This window comes from Schistocerca gregaria, chromosome 5 (genome assembly GCF_023897955.1).
Source record: "Schistocerca gregaria isolate iqSchGreg1 chromosome 5, iqSchGreg1.2, whole genome shotgun sequence".
NCBI classification, from domain to species: domain Eukaryota; kingdom Metazoa; phylum Arthropoda; class Insecta; order Orthoptera; family Acrididae; genus Schistocerca; species Schistocerca gregaria.
Genome location: NC_064924.1, coordinates 306,332,234 through 306,353,607, shown reverse-complemented (window position 1 = coordinate 306,353,607; position 21,374 = coordinate 306,332,234). Strand labels below are relative to the sequence as shown.

Here is a 21,374-nt window from a genome sequence, read left to right as displayed (position 1 = left end):
GTGGAAGTGAACAGACCATAAGCGGCAGCTTGTCAACAGCGAACAGTTTGGACGTGACGTTGACTGCTCTTGAAGAAAGCCAGCTCCATCGTGTGAAATTTCAATTACCAAGTAATTTTAATCAGGCTATAGTGTGTTGAACAAAGGGAGTAAATCCACTAGTTCAAAAAAATGGTTCAAATGGCTCTGAGCACTATGGGACTTAACATATATGGTCATCAGTCCCCTAGAACTTAGAACTACCTAAACCTAACTAACCTAAGGACATCACACAACATCCAGCCATCACGAGGCAGAGAAAATCCCTGACTCCGCCGGGAATCGAAACCGGGAACCCGGGCGTGGGAAGCGAGAACGCTACCGCACGACCACGAGATGCGGGCTGAATCCACTAGTAAGTGTCTGGATATAGTGGGAATTCAAATTGGAGTGTTAATTTCAAGTTGTTTTCATTCATCTCTAAACCAAAGACTATTGTTACTTCGGAGGGGGTTGGGGAGGGGGGGGGGGGGAGGGGTGTCATTGGGAACATGGCACTTGCATTAAGAGGCTTTCAGTTCCCATGGGTTTCGCTCTGAAATTGGAAGTTACTGTGCTCTTGACTGACTAGGGGTCCGCCATGGATTTTCGAGTGAAGAAGGAGTCCGCCAGCTGAAAAGGTTGGGAGGCCCTGATCTAGACGGTAGGCAGACTCGTCCATACTTTTGCGAACATGTCTGTAGTTGCTACTAACAGGGCCGTCATGTGACGTTTCGTCATGTGCATTTCATCCGTAGTTGTTGGGTGGAGAGGCAGTACCAGGTGAGATAGGAGGCCAGAGGAATAATGCGAGATCCGTACGGCACATACGACATATCCACCGGTGAGGCACAAAGGAGGGCTCTTACATGCGAGTGACCGTGGCGGTCGTTACCCACCTAGTTGAAAAATGAAATTTTCGGCTTTTTCTCGCAATTGTGCAGTAATCCACATCTCAAACAATTTCAGGCATATCATTTCCTCCGCTTTCTTAGCAAATAGGGACAGTGTAACATTTCTCCTCTTCCTGCCTTGACACATTACTTTATCAGACAGACCAACAGCCCAAGATGGATGCATGTGCAGGGTTATGTGGAATGAACCCTAAAAGTAAATTCTAGCGAACTGCACTTGATTCTTATAAGGTGCACGGTTGCTTGAAATCATATCTTCTAAAGCTGTCTCAGTGTCCCCAGAGAACGACTCCTCCATAGGTCGCAGCTAGTAACAAGAGACTAAAAGACAGTTGTTTTTCGTGTGAGTTTTGGAAATCTTTATTTATTTTCTCATGTAAAATGTAACACTGGTCATCTATACATGTCGAAAATGTGGATGGTAGAACTACACTGGATATAAACGTTTCCTGGGGCAAAATTACACTTCAGCTCACTTTTAATGAAACGAAATAACCAATTCTGCTGCAAACGTGTCGCCTTTATGAAGGCTAGCGTCCGTACTGGGCTATACTAACTGTTTCCCGTTTTCTCGTGCTGAATGCACCTTCGTGATTGGTTGTTTACGTTCGCCAATAATTCGTCACATTATAGCGATTCCTTTGTTATTCTTCATGGAGTTTTAATAATTGAAATTGAAGTTATACAGGGCGATTCTTATTATTGTTCAAACACCCCCCGAAGCAACACATGGGGCCACAAATGTCGGGGAAGTACCCCAACAGTGGATAACAAATGTTGAAAATGTGACGTCACCAGATGACGTGCCGGCCGCGGTTGTCTCGCGGTTCTAGGCGCGCAGTCCGGAACCGTGCGACTGCTACGGTCCCAGGTTCGAATCCTGCCTCGGGCATGGCTGTGTGTGGTGTCCTTAGGTTAGTTAGGTTTAAGAAGTTCTAAGTTGTAGGGGACTGATGACCACAGCAGTTGAGTCCCATAGTGCTCAGAGCCATTTGAACCATTTGAACCAGATGACGTACACGCCGCGCGTGAAGCGGTTGCGCTTGTCGGCTCGACTCTCGCTGGCAGTGCTACACTGTTTTCGTAAAAGTAAACCAATTCACAATAGTCTTGTACTGCCACAACCGCGACCATTACCGCATCACACCGGATAAGAACGAAAACAAGGGTACCTTAGCGGAGCGATGTGTAGCACTGCCCGCTAAAGGAGAACGTGGGATCGACAAGCCCAACCGCACCTTTGCGGCGTAATACGTCACCAGGTGACGTCACATCTTTAACATCTCCTATCCACTTTTGGCGCATTTCCGCCATTTACGGCCCCATGTGTCTTACATTAAACTGTTTGTCCCAGCCGCTTCGTCGGGTTTTAAATGTTAATAAGACAGGCCTTGTATAGACATTAGACTGACTTTTCAACATTGACAGATTGGATTCACAATCGTTGAAACATTAAACATGAATACTACAAATTGTGCGTCTTGGCGCCTATCAAATACGGTATTCCTATCTGTAACCGCTCGAGGACAACTCAGCCTATTTTCTCTTGCTTTCCCACACTTTCGCTCCATACGGCATGTATGTGGATTGGGTGGGCGACGTTCGCTACCAGCTCTCATAGCTACACCAGCGTACGCAGTTAGATACGATACAACAAACCACGATGCTCAATGTGACATAAACACCAGACCAGGAAGTAAATCGTTTCTCGGAAAATTGCGAAATAACAAAATGGTTCAAATGGCCCTGAGCACTATGGGATTTAACATCTGAGGTCATCAGTCCCCTAGAACGTAGAACTACTAAAACCTAACTAACCTAAGGACATCACACACATCCATGCCCGAGGCAGGATTAGAACCTGCGACCGTAGCGGTCGCGCGGTTCCAGACTGAAGCGCCTAGAACCGCTCGGCTACACCAGCCGGCTCTGCTTATTTCACCAAGCATTATTTTGTTTCCACGGGAACAGAAGTGCAACGTTTCGACCATTAAGTGGTGCCAAATTTTTGCTGCTTGTTAATACTGCCAAATAAACAGAAATATGAACAATTCGTTCAAAAATGGCTCTGAGCACTATGGGACTTAACTTCTGAGGTCATCAATCCCCTAGAACTTAGAACTACTGAAACACATCCTCGCCCGAGGCAGGATTCGAACCTGCGACCGTAGCAACTGTAGCGACCGTAGCGACTGTAGTGCCTAGAACCGCTCGGTCACTCCGGCCGGTCGGAACGGCTAACTCTCGGCTGGTACGAAGAAGTAGACTTCTGTGAACGATGTGTAGAAAACCTGATAGCGCTCTACTTTCCAAACTAGCACAGAGGAAGAATCGTTTGATTTCACCGCGCTTAAACAGTCAGTGCGTTGCAACTACTGGTGACACCATCGAAAGCTTTGGACATTTTGACGTACAGTCCCGTACACCTGTGGGAAAACATGCCGCACGGTAGTATGTGAATGACACCTTTTGAAGCGGAAAACGGAGAACGACATTTGTTAGTGTTTTTCTGCCTCTAGACTCGACGGACATTGGGTAATGAATAATCGAGCGACAAGCTGTTCAGGGTTTCAACGCTTGCTCCTTCTTGAAAACCGTACCCCGCGCCAAAATAAACTCTTAGTTTCACTTGCGTAAATTGAATGTCCTATTTTCATCCATGAAGAGGAAATATTCTCGTAAAATAAGATTAATCTTTTTGCGATACCTTTTATACAGGAAAAGCCAAAGACACTGGTACACCTGCGTAATATCGTGTATGGCCCCCACGAGCACGCAGAAGTGCCACCACAGGACGTGGCATGGACTCGACTAATGTCTGAAGTAGTGCTGGAGGGAACTGACACCATTAATCCTGTACGGCTGTCCATAAATCCGTAAAATTACGAGTGTGTGGAGATCTCTTCTGAACAGCAAGTTGCAAGGCATCCCACATATGCCCAATACCATTCATGTTTGGAGCGTTTGGTGGCCAGCGGAAGTATTTAAACTCATGAGACGGTTCCTGGAGCCACTCTGTAACAACTTTGGTCGTGTGGGATGTCGCATTATCCTCCTGAAATTGCCGAAGTCCGAAGGAAGGCACAATCGAATGAACTGGTTGATCTTACAAGATCTTACAAGATGCTTACTTACGTGTCACCTGTCAGAGTCGTATCTAACGTATCAGGAGTCCTATATTGCTCCAACTGCACACGCCACACAGTATTACATAACCTCTACCAGCTTAAACATTCCGCTGCTGACATGAAGGATCCATGGCTCTGAGCACTATGGGACTTAACATCAGAGGTCATCAGTCCCCTATAACTTAGAACTACTTAAACCTAACTAACCTAAAGACATCACACACATCCATGCCCGAGGCAGGATTCGAACCTGCGACCGTAGCAGTCGCACGGTTCCTGACTGAGCGCCTAGAACCGCAAGACCACCGCGGCCGGCAAGGATCCATGGATTCATGAAGTTGTCCCTATACCCGTATATGTCCATCCGCTAGATACAATTTGAAACGACACTCATCCAGCCAGGCTACATGTTTCCAGTCATCAACAGTCCAACGTCAGTGTTGACGGGCCCAGGAGAGGCGTAAGGTTTTGTCTCGTGCAGTCATCAAGGGTGCATGAGTGGACCTTGGCTCCGATAGCCCATATCGCTGATTTAGTTGAATGATTCGCACGTTGACACTTTTTCAAGGCCCAGCATTGAAATCTGTAGCAATACGCGGAAGAGTTGCACCTCTGTAACATACAACGTCGTCGTTGGTGCCGTTTTGCAGAATCTTTCTCCGGCCTCAGCTATGTCGGAGATTTGATGTTTTATCGGATTCCTGATATTCGCTGTACACTCGTGAAATGGTTGTACGGGAAAAGTCCCCACTTCATAACAATCTCGAACATGCCGTGTCCCATCACTCGTGCGCTGACTATTAGGTCACGTTCAAACTCACTTAATTTTTGATAACCTACTATTGTACTAGCAGTAACCGATCTAAGAACTGTGTCAGGCACTTGTTTTCTTATTTAGGCGTTGCCGGCCGCAGCACCGTAGTATGTCTGTTTACATATCTCTGAATTTGAATACGCATGCCTATAGCAGTTTCTTTGGCGCTTCGGTGTAGTTCCCTAGAAGTTTCGCTTCTCGCTGAGTTTAAAATCACACTGCTCAAAACAGAATCTTTTTAGGAATGTCCCATAGTTCAGAATGGGTGTTAAGAACGAAGCTTATTCGAGTTGTATTTCATTGTGTTCTGGGTTTAATATTACACTACTGACCAATAAAATTGCTACACCAAGAAGAAATGCAGATGATAAACGGGTATTCATTGGACCAATATATTGTACTGAAACTGACATTTTCCCGCAATTTGAGTGCATAGATCCTGAGAAATCAGTACCGTAAGAACCCCCCTTGATACGCCTGGGCATTGAGTCAAACAGAGCTTGGATGGCGTGTACAGATACAGCTACCCATGCAGCTTCAACATGATACCACTGTTCATCAAGAGTAGTGACTGGCGTATTGTGACGAGCCACTTGCTCGGCCACCAGTAACCAGATGTTTTCAGTTGGTGAGAGATCTGGAGACTGTGCTGGCCAGGGCAGCAATCGAACATTTTCTGTATCCAGAATGGCCCGTATAGGACCTGCAATATGCGGTCGTGCATTATCCTGCCAAAATGTAGGGTTTCGTAGGGATCGAATGAAGGGTAGAGCCACGGGTCGTAACACATCTGAAATGTAACGTCCACTGTTCAAAGTGCCGTCAATGCGAACAAGAGGTGACCGAGACGTGTAACCAATGGCACCCCATACCATCACGCCGGGTGAGACGCCTGTATGACGATGACGAAAACACGCTTCCAATGTGCGTTCACCGCGATGTCGCCAAACACGGATGCGACCGTCATGATGCTGTAAACAGATCCTAAATTCATCCGAAAAAAATGACATTTTGCCATTCGTGCACCCAGGTTCGTCGTTGAGTACACCATCGCAAGCGCTCCTGTCTGTGATGCAGCGTCACGGGTAACCGCAGCCATGGTCTCTGAGCTGATTGTCCATGCTGCTGCAAACGTCGTCGAACTGTTCGTGCAGATGGTTGTTGTCTTGCAAACGTCCCCATCTGTTGATTCAGGGATCGAGAAGTGGCTGCACGATCCGTTACAGCCATGTGGATAAGATGCCTCTCATCTCGACTGCTAGTGATACGAGGCCGTTGGGATCCAGCACGGCGTTACGTATTACCCGCCTGAACCCATCGATTCCATATTGTGCTAACAATCATTGCACCTCGACCAAATCAAGCGGCAATGTCGCGATACGATGAACCGCAATCATGACAGTCTAAAATGCAACCTTTATTACAGTCGGAAACGTGATAGTACACTTTTCTCGTCCTTACACGAGGCATCACAACAACGTTTCACCAGGCAACGCCGGTCAACTGCAGTTTGTGTACGAGAAATCGGTTGGAAACTTTCCTCATGTCAGCACGTTGTAGGTGTCGCCACCGGCGCCGACCTTGTATGAATGCTGTGAAAAGGTAGTCACTTTCATATCACAGCATCTTCTTCCTGTCGGTTAAATTTCGCGTCTGATGCACGTCATCTTCGTGGTGTAGCAATTTTAATGGTCAATAGTGTATATAACTCGATAAATGGCAAGGGACAAACTCCTAAAATAAACTCCGTCTGAACAGGCCTTGGCAGGTCCAACGGTACCTACCGGCCACCGTATCATCCTCAGCCCACAGGCGTCACTGGGTGCGCATATGGAGGGGCATGTGGTCACATGTGGTCAGCACACCGCTCTCCCACCCGTATGTCAGTTTACGAGACAGGAGCCGCTACTTCTCAATCAAGTAGCTGCTCAGTTTGCCTCACAGGGGCTGAGTTCAGCCCACTTGCCAACAGCGCTTGGCAGACCGGATGGTCACCCATCCAAGTGCTAACCCAGCCGAACAGTGCTTAATTTCGGTGATCTGACGGAAACCGGCGGTACCACTGCCACAAGGCCGTTGGCTCACGCGACAAAGCGAGCTGAAAATTCGGCGTAGAAAGAGAGATGGATGTAGTTACAACGTGCGTTCCAGTTTTCTTACAAGTGAAGGCTGCTCACACGCTACACTTTAGAAGAAGAACAGAAAGATGAGATACAGTATACCCTTGCTTCTCAAGGCACTTCGCTTGCAGTATTCTTAAAGCAATCAAAAGATGTAGGTATTTTCCACAGCAGCGACGACTTACATTTCAGACACTTGCGTTTGGCTGTACTTCTGATACATTTTTACTTAGTAAAATGTGTACGAATCCGTGTTCCATCTCTATAAACTTTGGCCGCATTAATTCAGATTATTTATTTCCAGTAATAATCCAATTTCGCAACGTTTGCGCGTAAGGACTCATTCATTCCGGTATTTATTGAATCGAAATTCCTAGGCGAAAGAGATTCTCTTAGAGCTTTCTTGCTAACCTTCAAGTATATTCCAATGTGACAAAAGTTGTGAAGCTTATACATCGTTGGTGTTTCGTTGTGATGTCGTAATATTACAGAGATATCGATCGTCAATAAAATATTTATTGTCTGAGTAGATGAATTTTACTCCGTTAGTCGTGGTATCCCTCCTTATGGTATTTACCACTCCGTCAGCTATTACTTTTCCTATTGCGTCCCACTGTCTTCTCTGCAGGCACTGTAGAAACTTTGTCTTTCTCATCGTCAATTGTACTTACGCAGTTACAAGCAAGCTGTACTCCCTGACCATGAAAACATTATCTACGATCACTTTCCATGCTAGTACTGTTGGGTATCAATACCAACTAGTTTAAATTAGTACGTCTGTGCACCTAGTCAAGTGCATAAGCTCCAACGAATCTTGTGACATATTTGCAAGCAATTCTAAGTGGTGTTATATCAGATTGTTCTCTCTAGCGGCTCTAGACAGAAACCAAAACAATTTTATTGCTAACTACTATAATAACTAATCTTTTCAATAGCACGCAAAGAGGCAGGCAGGTTCGAATTATCGCCGCATAAAATTCACCATATACCGTCTCAATTTTGAGGCCTTCCAAACTGAAGTTTAAATACATCACACACTTTCTTTTGTATTTAATAATATCTTTCTCATCAAATGCAAAACTATTTTACCTATAAATATTAATTTTATTGGCTGAGGTAATTTTTAAAGAGGAGTGATTTATGAATAATTAGCAGCATTTATTCATGAATCTTTAAGTCGATAGACACAGAATGGGAATTTCAGGAACCGAATTTTTCATTTATAATTCATTACGAGTGAGCAGAACTTAAAACGACAGAGCGTATAAATTTCTCACTCTTAGTGCCACAGGAATCTTAAGAAACCGCTAACAGAGACAAAGAACAAAACGAATCACACAAACACGATATGTTACACAACGACCTGGTCTGCGTTTAGCTCTTCCCACTACTGAACTAGAAGGTGAAGTTGACGATACTCCAACAACACCCGTTGCCAATCTTCGATTTTTGAGTCTAATGCTGCCCTTAGTTCTTCCGTTGTGGGAAGTGGTGTTGTGGTTTTGGAGATATAAGTGTTAAAAGTGATCACCATCATGTCAAGGTGGTCACCATGACATCTCTTTCGTATCAGTATATTTTTTCAAGGAAAACAAATTCCAATTTGATGTAAAAAACAGCCAAATTTGCGAAGTACAGTTTTTTATTTTAATTTTAATTGATGACTGGTTTCTGATATCAGAACCTATTCTCAAATTATCCAAACAGAAAAAATGGTGTATTCCGTGATATGACGTAAATCATGTTTCTGTTTGGATGATCTGAGAAAGTGATGTGATACCCGAAAGCGACCCCCAATTAAATAAAAAGAAGTAAATTCCGCATTTTCGACTATCAAACTGGATAATACAGGTTGTTGTCCTGTTATTAACACAGCTCATTGTAAGTCCGAAGTCAAATTCGATATCGCTCTATAATGTTCTCGACCTTTTACGAATGTTATCGAAGGTTAGTGAGTGTTTTCGAAAGTCCTAGAATACAACTTTGTAAAAGCACACATCGCATCGATTGCCACTCCTGCAAAATCGTTTTAGCCAATGGTTTGTGCAACGTACTGAAGACAGATAAACATCTCATCGGAATAAAAAAAAATGGCTCTGAGCACTATGCGACTTAACTTCTGAGGTCATCAGTCGCCTAGAACTTAGAACTAATTAAACCTAACTAACCTAAGGACATCACACTCATCCATGCCTGAAGCAGGATTCGAACCTGCGACCGTAGCGGTCGCTCGGCTCCAGACTGTAGCGCCTATAACCGCTCGGTTACCTCGGCCGGCCATCGGAATAAAGTATCCCCTTAGAGAGAGAGACTACGGAAAAAGAAAGCGGTCGTATGAGCGAACAGTTTTGAAAACAATAAACAATAAACATATCAGCGAAAATATCACGTCATACCTAAAGAAGAAAAAATATTTATGTCCCTTGATACAATGATGAATGAAGACGAAAGGATAAGCCTCCCAACAGAGTTCCTAAATACGCCAAATGTTCCCGCTATGCACTCGCAAAAATGCTGCTAAACTAAAAAGTAAGTCAGTGTTCATACAACCGATTCCTGTAAAGTTAGCGCACAGTAGCCCTTCAGTAAAGCACAAGGGCAATTTAGAAAGATCGTGTTTCTCTCGTATACCTACTGTTTTTCCGTACTAGACGTCCTCTGAACTTATTGGTTTTTTTCTGTTTTTTTTCCTCTACCCGAAAGCCAAATACCAAATGGTGTTTATAAGAATATATTTTGAATAAGTTAGGCGCAAAAGAATTGAGATGATTAATGGTTTTTTTCACAATTGAGGAAATACGTGAGAAAACGATCAGGGGAAGCGTATCCCTTTCAGCTAGTACAGTGAAAATTGGGAAATAGTCACGCGGGATACGTTGGTACCGAAACCGTGTACTGTGAAACCACATACATCAAATAAACATTGGACCTAGAATCGCCTCCTGATGACAATCGAGACACCATTCGATCGTTTCTTGTCGGCCGCGCAAGCCGAAACCCGAGCTGTGGTGTGCTGCTGAACCACTCATCGATCGGCAGGTAGCCGATGGGGGCCGAGCGGCTCCGAAAGCGTCCGAACGGCGATGAGGGGGTCCTGAAAGTGACACACGCGCCCCACACAGATTGTCGCCGCTGCTTCTGGTCCTGGCCACCTGGCCGGCGCGCCGGGTGAAGGTCGCGCGCGACCTGGTCGATGGGCGGCACTCTCTTCTGGCCGGCCGACTCCCCAGCCAATTTAACTCTCAGCCCCGGCCTTTATTAGGCTGAGCTGTACACTGGGTTATTCTAATTAAAGCCGACTGAGGTGTCAAACCAGGGGACACTGGCGGGCATGAGGGGAATAGTTCTGCCCTACCACGGAGAAGGTGTCGTTTGTGAATTAACACCCAGAGGTGACAAAAGTCGTGGGACTTATGCACAAAGCGGTGCTATCGCATACATAGAGTATAAATGGCCGGTGCACCGACCGAGCTGTCGTTTGTACTCAGGCAATGCACGTGGAAAGATTTCCGACGTGATTACGGCCCCACTACCGACTTTGAACGTGGAATGGTACGTGGAGCAAAGCGCTTGAGGCATATCATTTTGGAAATCGTTAGGGAATTCAATATTCCGATGTCCACAGCGTCAGTGCCAAATTTCAAGCATTACCTGTTACTGTGTACAGCGCAGTAGCCGGCGGCCTTCACTTAACGACCGAGAGCAGCGGCGTTTGCGTAGAGTTGTCAATGCTAAAAGACAAACATCACTGTGCGAAATAACGACAGAAACCAATGTGGGACATGGAACGACAGTGCGGCGAAATCTGGCTTCATGGGCAGCAGACGACCAACTCGAATGCCTTTGCTCACAGCATGACATCGTCTGCAACACCTCTCCTAGGCTCATGACTGTACGTGCTTCACCTTAGACGACAGAAAACCGTGGCCTGGTCAGATGCGTCCTGATTTCAGTTGGTCAGAGCTAATGGAGGGTTCCATTGTGGCGCAGACCGCTCGCAGCCATGGAACTAAGTTGTGAACAAGACACTGTACAAGCTGGAGGTGGCTCCATGATGGTGTGGTCTGTGTTATCGTGGAATGGATTGAGTCCTCTGGTGCAACTGAACCGATCATTGACGGGAAATGGTTATGTTTGGCTACTTGGAGACCATTTGTAGCCATTCACGGACTTCTCGTTCCCAAGCAACAATGCGCCAGTTCACTGGGCCACAGATGTTCGCAACTGGTATGAAGAACATTCCGGATGATGTGACCGAAAGGTTTAGCCACACATTCGCTCGACATGAATTCCATCGAACATTTATGGGTCATAATCGAGAGTTCAGTTCGGTCACAAAACCCTGCACCGGCAACACTTTCGCAATTATGAACGGCTGCAGAGGCAGCATGGGTCAGTATTTCTGTAGGGGTTATCCAACGACTTGACTCCACGTCACGTCCAGTTGCTGCATTACGCCGGACAGGAGGGCGTTCGGCAAAGTATTAGGAGGTATCACGTGACTTTTCTCACTTCGCATGGGACCGAATAAGAGCAACAGATGCACTTTTCGACCACCGAGGCTGGTTCCGCCCACCCAAAGGCATTTGCAAGTCAATATGAGTGCGAGAAAATAGACAGACTGATGAAGTTAAACTCATAATCACTTGATAATGATCTTAGTGGCGGAAGCGGGTCTTGGTGATTGAGCTGTTATTTGTTGCCGTTGTTTGATTCCAAGTAATTATTACAGGTGCGGAATCTGCGCCATCATGTTTCACATGCAGGGAATGAAATTTTTCTTTTCGTTATGTTGGTCATTATCATCACCATCACCATCATCGTGATCACCATAATTATCGTCATCATCAGACAATAAAGTGAACGTGTTGCTGATGTAGGTATCCTTCCCTGTTGCTCGCCATCTCCACCATTTGGTTGCTGTTGTTACAGTTCATTCCTCAATAGCACTTTGTAATACGGATATTCTTACCCTACGTTTCTATTGTTTCCGTCATGAGTCGTTTATGTAGGTGTTATGTTGTACTGTGTATTCATTTAATTTAGTTTTTCTTCTGACTATCATGTTAATCAGTCAATTTTTCCTTTTAGTTTCTTTTTGTATTTGACCACTGAATTTCTCTCATTTCAGGATATCTTGGTGACTCTTCTCCATGTCATCTCTATTCTTCTATTTCGTTCTCTTTCAGTTTCCCCAGACCCCACCCTTCAGATCCATAGCTTACAAAATCCCACATAAATGTTGTGATGCTTTTATTTCTTGTGTTCGTGTAAAGGTTTTTTAATCAATTACACTTGTATCTGAAGGATTAGTTCGTCATTCTAATTCTTCATTTATCATCAGTGCTACGTCTCTTGCCATACGTTACTGCGCTCCTCAAGCAGCAAAATTCATTAGCTTAAATTAGTATTGTATTTGCTACCTTTTTCTTGTCTGCTCGCTTATCTGACACCATTACCTCTGTGGTGAACTTCTCCCCTGCATGTGATAGCTGTGAACGTCGCTTCTTAGGCATTTTAAATCAATTCTGAGGCTGCAAATGAGCACAGCCCACTCCAGTGGACTCTCCCTACTGGTGCTGTGGCCTGCGTGAATTTACAGCCTCAGGACGATGAAAATGCCAAAAAGGTGACCATTAACAGCTGTCTTCTAAAGTGGACATGTCACCACAGGCTTAATTTAGCCTTGTTTGAGTTTGGTTTCAGTGCCTGGTTGTCCAAAGCCTCACACATGCTATTACATGACCATATCTGCTACAGGGATGTGTTTACATGGCATTTTAACCTAGTCCATCTGTTAGAGTATCGTTTCATCAGAAAAATACGAATATCGTCTCGTCCAAAAATGCATTGTTTTGGACGAATTATCAACAACGAAAATTCATCCTCATGGGTGAATTCACGTGTGTAAAAGGAAAAAATAACGCTGAGATTTGCCGATACATTATAATTCTGTCAGGACCGACAAAGGGCGTGGATGAGCAGTGTAGCCGGCCTGTGTGGCCGAGCGGTTCTAGGCGCTACAGTCCGGAAACGCGCAACCGCTAAGGTATCAGGTTAGAATCCTGCCTCGGCCATGGACGTGTGGGATGTCCTTAGGTTAGTTATGTTTAAGTAGTTCTAAGTTCTAGGGGACTGATGACCTCAGATGTTAGGTCCCATAGTGCTCAGAGCCATTTGAACCATTTGAATGAGCAGTATAACGGAATGGATAGTTCCTTGGAAAACGACTAAAATATGAATATGAGCAAAACTAATACAAAAGAATAAAATGTAGTCTTGAAGAAATCTGGAAATAAGAGACTAAAAATAATAACTGAGTTCTGTTACTGTAGCAAAAAAAAAAAACTTAAGTTGAGTATGGTATAGAGAATGCTGACTGTCAATAGTAAGGAAATCCTTTGATGATTAACGTAAATTTGGAGCATTGTCGTGTCCAGAAATGAAACATTGACTACAAAAAATTCTAAAAAGAAGAGAATAGAAACTTTTGAAACGTGGAGATGCAGAAGAATGTTGAATACCGGATGGGTAGACTTGATACCAAAAGAAAAGGTAATTAATCCAGTTAGAGATATGAGAAATTCGTGGCACATTCTGACTAAAAGATTGGACAGGACACATCCTAAGGAGCCAAGGCATCATAAATTTGGTAATGGAGGAAATTATGGCTGGTAAAAATTGTATAGGGTGGCCAAGACTTGAGCAAACAAGTTCAAGTGGGTGTAGGGCGCTGCACTTACACGGTTTTTAAGAGATTTCCACAGGGCAGACCAGTTCGGAGAGCCGCATCTAATCAGTCTTCGGACTGAAGACCTCCATAACAACAGCTGAATTTCAATGTAAAAAGCGGAGCAAACAGCAGGTAGGTGAATAGATTAAAATGAATGCCTCTGAGATGGGAAGGAACTCCGTTCAATATGACATAAGAAGAAGTAACTGCCAATTTGGAAGAAAGTAAGAGTTTGACAAAGGTTTGGAAGACTTAAACAAGGCAGGAAGAGATTTCATAGGAAATTCTAAAATCATCGAAGCAAATTGGGAATAAACGACTATTCATTTTAGTGTGTAGAATCTATGGGGCTGTAGTCACAGCCCCGAAGGTAGCAAGGGCAGGTGTGTGGGAGTACTGTCGTATACTCAACTTGGAATCCAGGTTATTGGCCAGACGTCCTCAGCTCGTGGTCGTGCGGTAGCGTTCTCGCTTCCCGCGCCCGGGTTCCCGGGTTCGATTCCCGGCGGGGTCAGGGATTCTCTATGCTTCGTGATGGCGGGGTGTTGTGTGGTGTCTTCAGGTTAGTTAGGTTTAAGTAGTTCTAAGTTCTAAGGGACTGATGACTATAGATGTTAAGTCCCATAGTGCTCAGAGCCATTTGAACAATTTTTTTATTCACCATAATAATGTACAACAATATGCACAACAACGTAAAAGAAAATAGGGGAGGTGTTACATGACGACCAGTTTTGCTTTACGACAAGCAAAGGCTCCAGTGAGACACTTGTGGAGTTAGGATTGGTCATGGAAGCAAGACTTACGGGAAATAAAAGTACTTTCGTTAGATTTTTAGACCAAGAAAAAGCATTTTATCAAGTGGTGAAAAATAGATATAAGCTACAAAAAGGAGGGGTGATACTCAATGTGTTTAACAGTCGGCCTTTGGCTGTGGAGCGGTGCGGTACGTCCCGGCCGCTCCGTGTCGCGTTTCCGGGTGTGTTGTTGTTTACCGCGCCGGCGCGCTAGTGTTACGTATTGCCGTCACGTTCCTGACACACGATGGCTCTTTCGTATCGGAAAGCCACGATCAAGCTGCAGTTCGACACTACGTACTCTAGACCCAAGGCCCACGAAGTAGAGCGTTTTTTACGCGATGTGGTACATGTTGATCCTAACGAGCTGATCGGTATCCACTTATCTATTGTCTCCAGCGTCGTATATCTTAAGTTCACTGACGACGAAGCATGTGACAAACTTCTCAGACGCTCGATGGCAGGTTATCGGTTCTGCCACTCAGACGGAAACGTGGGTGTGGTGACGCTTGAACGTGCTGGATTGGGAATCCAAAATGTGCGCGTGTTTGAGCTCCCTTTTGAAGTTCCAGCGGATTTGGTCACCCTTGCTCTTCGACCCTATGGAACAATTCTCGGCCACACGGCCGAAAAATGGAAGACCTTCGACACCTACCCTGTCCTTAACGGGGTGCGACAAGTCCTTATTGACCTGCATCGCCATATTCCTTCGTATCTCACGATCGCTGGTTGCAGGGCAATAATTATTTACGACGGTCAGCCGAGAACCTGCTCCGGTTGTGGCCAGACGGGACACATGCGTACCGAATGCCTGCAACGCCGTCTCGCGCAGACACCCTCGGCCGACCAGATTCGTCCGTCGACACCGACCTCTCTGCCGATTACGTATGTTGCGGCGGCGAGACGGGAGACGCCAGCTGTATATTACGACCCCACTGTATTGGTGCGAGCTTTGGAGGACCCTGCAGTAGCTTCCACGGAGCCCCAAGCGTCTTTCAGTGCTGATGCTACTGATGTCCTTTCGTCGGACCCCGGCGCACCGTCACAACGGCTCGCCGACGGTGCGATGGAAGTTGAAGCACAGGATGCAGCGTCCTCCCCTTGCCCTACGTCGGAAACAGAGGCGCGGCAGCGTAAGCAGAAATCACCCAAGCGTCATAAGGAGCGGCGCAAGACAACCGACGACGTAGAACAGCCCGAGGCGACACCGCTGGATGACGAAGTGCCTCAACCGCTCCACCGCGCCGACACAGGCGACCCTACCGTATCACACGGTTCGACGTCTTCTCCCACTACCGCTGGGTCTGGACCACATGGGGATGCGGGAGATCACCGCAGCTCCGACACCGGGGATGCACCCTTGCCTCCGTCTGCCTCTCGAGATCCAGTGGTGTCAACGTCCCTGGGCGACTGGGCGCAGGAGATGGAGTTGCAGGATGCGTTTCAGAACCAAGACGATGCACCGATGCCGATGGCAGCGTCTACGCGGCCGGCGACAGACGCCTAGGACGGCATGAGCACCTCTCGTCGCTGCCTAGCACTTCGCAAGACCGGCGCTCCACGTCACGACTACTACCCTCCTGTCATACCATGGTCACCTCCCGAGACTTGATGGACCAGGCATACCGCCTCGCCACGATCAACGTCAATGGCATTACATCTGATGTCAAGACCCGTATGCTGAAGGATACGTTACGCGCTGCGGATCTGGACGTTGTTTTCCTTCAAGAAGTCCGATCAGGACTCTGTCTCGATGCCTACGGATATGACGCCTACACTATGCCTGCAGATGTGGGCGGCGGAGGTACGGCGATTCTACTGCGGGAAGGGATAATGGCCACTGATGTCTCCTATTTACCGTCGGCCCGGGGGGTCGCACTCACGATTGGTACAGTACGTCTGGTGAACTTATATGCTCCTTCAGGTACCGGCAAAAGGAGAGAACGGCGCACCTTTTTTGCCGAAGATATAGCCCCGCTCTTCCAGGGCAATACCGACCACTTGGTAGTAGGCGGCGATTTTAATTGTGTGCTCCGCCCATCCGACCAGGAGCCACACTATACCACCTGCCCGGCACTCCAGGTACTTGTACAGGACTTGGCCTTGTTGGACACCTGGATCATCCAACACGGCGACCGTCGAGCACACACCTACTTTACCAGTCACTCCGCGAACCGTTTGGATCGAGTCTACGTCACCCGCGGCCTACGATCGGCCGTTGTCGACGCTGAGATGTGGCCGGCAGCGTTCACGGATCACCTCGCATATGTGTGTACTCTCACCCTTCCCCGCCAGCGCGTCCGCCGAAGTAGGGGTCCGTGGCGCCTCAATGTGGCCCTTCTTGATGAGATAAATTGCAGACGCGCAGTCGAGTCCACATGGAGCACTTGCCACCGGCGTTTACCCGCCTACCGTTCTGTACTTCAATGGTGGTTACGGTGTGCAAAACCCGCACTGTGCCGAACATTAGTCAGCTATGGACGCGACCGAGCGCGCTGGTATACTGCGACTACTGATTTTTACTATACTGCGCTCCGCGAACTGGCTGTACAACCGCCGTCGCCAGAGCGACAATCAGCAGTACAACGCGTCAAGGCACAATTGCTTCGTATCAACGCCGTACGTCTTGCGGGTGTGCGGGTGCGAGCGAGGACGACTGATGATGTTCGTGGTGAACGACCTTCCCTCCACCATATCATTCAAGAACGCCGAAGACGCAAGAGGCAGCTCATTACCGAGGTTGAGACGGAGGATGGGCGACGCGTTGACGCACAAATGGATATCGTCCGAGCGTTCACACAGTCATATAAACTTCTTTACGAGAGGGAGTCCCACATGAATGTAGGGGTCAGGGAAGTCCTATCTGACCTACCAGTCTCTCGGAACCTACAAGATGATGCTACGCTCTTGTCGGCGGTGACTTTGGAAGAACTGCGAGAGGCTCTGTTGCGTGGCTCTCCCAACAAAACGCCTGGCCCTGACGGCCTCCCTCTAGAATTTTACAAGCGGTTCTTTGATCTCATGGGCCCAATGTGGGTCAGGATGTACAGTGAACTCCTGGACGCCGATTTTCAGGTACCATCTGACTTTACTGAGGGTCTCTTGATCCCTGTGCCCAAACCCGGCGGAGGCCGTCGCCCTCTTGATTTTCGCCCGTTGATAATGCTAAACACTGACTATAAGCTGTTGACACGCATGCTCCGTGAGAGGCTCAAACCTACGGTAATGGCGGCCATTCACACTGATCAAACCTGCCTCGGGGGCGACACTAATGTGTTTACGACTTTAAGCACCTATAGAGACGTGGTGGCGCTCATGCAAACTTGCCGCCTCCAAGGCGCTCTTGTTGCGCTGGACTTCGACCATGCTTTCGACCGCGTTAACCATGGTTTCCTGCGTGCTGTTATGGAACACATCGGTGTCCCGCGTCTGACTACGTCTGTTGTGCTTCGATTGATCCATGGGGCTGTCACGAGGATTATGATCAACGGCTGTCGGTCCGCCCCCGTCCGTGTCAACAGGTCCGTCCGGCAGGGTTGTCCTCTTTCTGCCATGCTCTTCGGCGTTGCCCTCGAACCAGCTCTTCACGGACTACGGCGACGGTTAGAAGGACTTACCCTCCGTTCCGTAACCTTTCGATGTGGTGCATACGCCGACGATGTGATGTTCTTAGCACGGTCTGGTGACGAAATACACACGGCGTTTTCCTGGCTCCACCAGTATCGGGCGGTGGCAGGCAGTGTGCTCAACCTTCGGAAATCACGCTACATGGAGGTAGGACGAGGAATGCCTGCAGGTCTGGCCGTACCTCTGACAAAGGTCCCGATGCTCAAGTGTTTAGGGATATCACTCCATCGACAAATACAACGCACGGCGGCCTTTACGTATCGTATGGTCTTACGACGACTCCGTTTAGAGGCTCGTCTCAATAAATTCAGATCATTGAACATTTTGCAACGCGCCCAATACGTTAATGTGTACATGGCTTCTCACCTTAACCATTACTGCCGATAACGGACACGATGGCTTCCAGGATACAGGCAGTGTTCGGACACGTGGTGAACGATGGTGCTGTTTTCAAGATCCGTTTTGTTACGCTTACTTTACCCTTCGACAAAGGCGGTGTTGGACTCACTCACGTCAAGCACAGAGCGCTGGCACTGTATCTCCGTTCCATGAGGCGACTCTGGCTTTCACCAACAGCCAGTCTCCCAGGCCTACTGATTGAAGAAGTGGCCCCACGTACGCTGTACCCACCGGTACCAGTTGGACATTTATCGCCCTCGCTGTCACACATTAGAACGTTTTTCGTAGAGCATAGCTATGTGTTGCGGGTTATATCGGAGACACGGAATCCGACAGCGAAGACTTATTATAGTGCTCTCCAGCACTGGACTCCGGATAACGACATTGTACGGCGCCACCCTACGGTCGACTGGCCACGAGTATGGCGAGCCATCCACGCGCCGTTCCTGTCTACTTTCGTGCGGTCGACGTGGTATGTGGTCGTTAACGAGAAACTTCCAACCCGACAACGGCTGCATGCCATTCACCTAATTGACGACCCTGTGTGCCCCCGTTGCACGACGTTAGAGCGCGTGAGTGCTGGAAACTGATCCGCCAGATCCTGGCTTTCCTGCTCCGCCGCCCCTACGTTTCGATTTTACCCCAAGAACTCTTTCATCCCGACGCTGTCTATTTCCCTATGACCCGGATGAATGCGGTTAATTGGGTACGAGGAATGGCGATACACTACATATACCGCGATGGAGACAAAGACGTCCTCGATTTATGGTACTATATGATCGACGAGTTTCTGGTCTTAACGAACAGACAGGATTACCGGAACCTTTTTGCGAACTATTTGGGTTCGTCATTCATGGACCCACCACCCAGCTGGGGTGTGCCGGGTGTGAGAAGACATTAACTTGTAGATGTGATCTTTCCACGATTCCCCTATGGTAACAGAAACAGTCTCTGACTGTGTGCAGCGGCCCCGGGCGCTCCAACGATTGGTGGCTGGTGATGTCCAATGCAATGACGACCGCCCGTTCCTGGCCGCCCGCCTAGCAATGTGACTGCGGCGAGCAAGATGGCCCTTTTTAGTTCACTTTATTGGCAACCTTTTGCGCATGGCTGCCTTGTTTTTTTTTTATGCATTCTCAAAAAAAATGTAGTTAGTAGTTTGTGAAATAAGCATTGTAGGCTGTGATTATATTTTTGTTGAGCTTAATAATTAGTGTGTGTAGAAACACCATTTTCTTTAAGTATTCATTGACATATTTCTGTACATGTTATTTGCATAAGTGCCTTAGTACAACTTCAGTTTTTTGACTTTGTCATCGCATTTCCATGAAAGTAACCAAAAAGATGGGAGGTTATTTTATGCACAGACTGATTAAAAAAAAGACGATAAAAAAAAGGGACTGATGACCATAGATGTTAAGTCCCATAGTGCTCAGAGCCATTTGAACAATTTTTTTATTCACCATAATAATGTACAACAATATGCACAACAACGTAAAAGAAAATAGAGGAGGTGTTACATGACGACCAGTTTTGCTTTACGACAAGCAAAGGCTCCAGTGAGACACTTGTGGAGTTAGGATTGGTCATGGAAGCAAGACTTACGGGAAATAAAAGTACTTTCGTTAGATTTTTAGACCAAGAAAAAGCATTTTATCAAGTGGTGAAAAATAGATATAAGCTACAAAAAGGAGGGGTGATACTCAATGTGTTTAACAAACAAGAAGTAACAATCAAAATTTAAGGAAAGCGGAGAAACACTTGCGAAAACAACGGAGTGGGGCAGAGATATAATGATTCTCCTCTACTGCTCTAACTGAACTATGAGGAGCAGTGTAGTAACTGGGATTAAAATTCAGGGTGAAAGGATATGTGATAAGATTCGCTAATACCTCTGCTACTTCAGGGGGAAGTGAGGTAAAATTACAAATCTTTTGAATAAAGTGAACAGTCAAGTGAGCACATAAGACGAATAAAGAGTCAATCAAAGAAAGACGAAACTGATGAGGAGTAGAAGAAATTAAATTAAGAATCCACTTAACATCAAAATTAGGGGCTACGTGGTAGACGAAGTGAACGAATACTGCAACCTTGCAAGTAAAACGACACATGAAATAAGAAGCAAAAAGGAGCCTCTAACATCATTCTATTCCGATATATAATAAAATTCGTATATGGCAAGCTTTTTGACTCCATTAATGTGGGATTGGAGAGGGATATTTTCCAGACCCACCAGATTCATTCTACAGAGACTTTGTCTACACATTGGAGAATTGTCGCTCACAGTCAGTCTATCTAAAATATGATAACATCTAAAAATAACTGGAATTTTCCTTTTGAAATGCCCGCATCTCGTCGTCGTGCGGTAGCGTTCTCGCTTCCCACGCCCGGGTTCCCGGGTTCATTTCCCGGCGGGGTAAGGGATTTTCTCTGCCTCGTGATGGCTGGGTGTTGTGTGATGTCCTTAGGTTAGTTAGGTTTAAGTAGTTCTAGGTTCTAGGGGACTGATGACCATAGTGCTCAGAGCCATTTGAACCATTTGAACCTTTGGAAATATACAGGAGTTCACTGGCAGGGTGGCAGCATCCAGTATTTTGTTGCAGTTAACAAGCACAGCTTTCGCACAGAAACATTACCTAAGGTGGAATAGTAAAAAAAAAAATTAACGGGACTAGGTTAATCTGATAATGATTTCAGGCCCACTACATCATGTATCACTTTTTAAAACCTTTATTCTGTGCTACTAAGATATCCTACAGTCGAGTCAACTGAAGGAAATTCCTGATACCTGGAAGAGCTTTTGACAGCTCTCAAATGCGAGGCGAAA

The 21,374-nt window shown here is 46.6% G+C and overlaps 1 protein-coding gene and 1 pseudogene across 6 annotated transcripts in view; one reads left to right on the top strand and one right to left on the bottom strand.

Moving 5' to 3' along the window:
* LOC126271869 (neuronal acetylcholine receptor subunit alpha-7) overlaps positions 1-21,374 on the top strand; it is a 1,066,999-nt gene that overhangs the window by 480,580 nt on the left and 565,045 nt on the right. The gene's annotated exons all lie outside the window — the stretch shown is intronic.
* On the bottom strand, positions 6,838-6,955 carry LOC126274564 (5S ribosomal RNA; annotated as a pseudogene).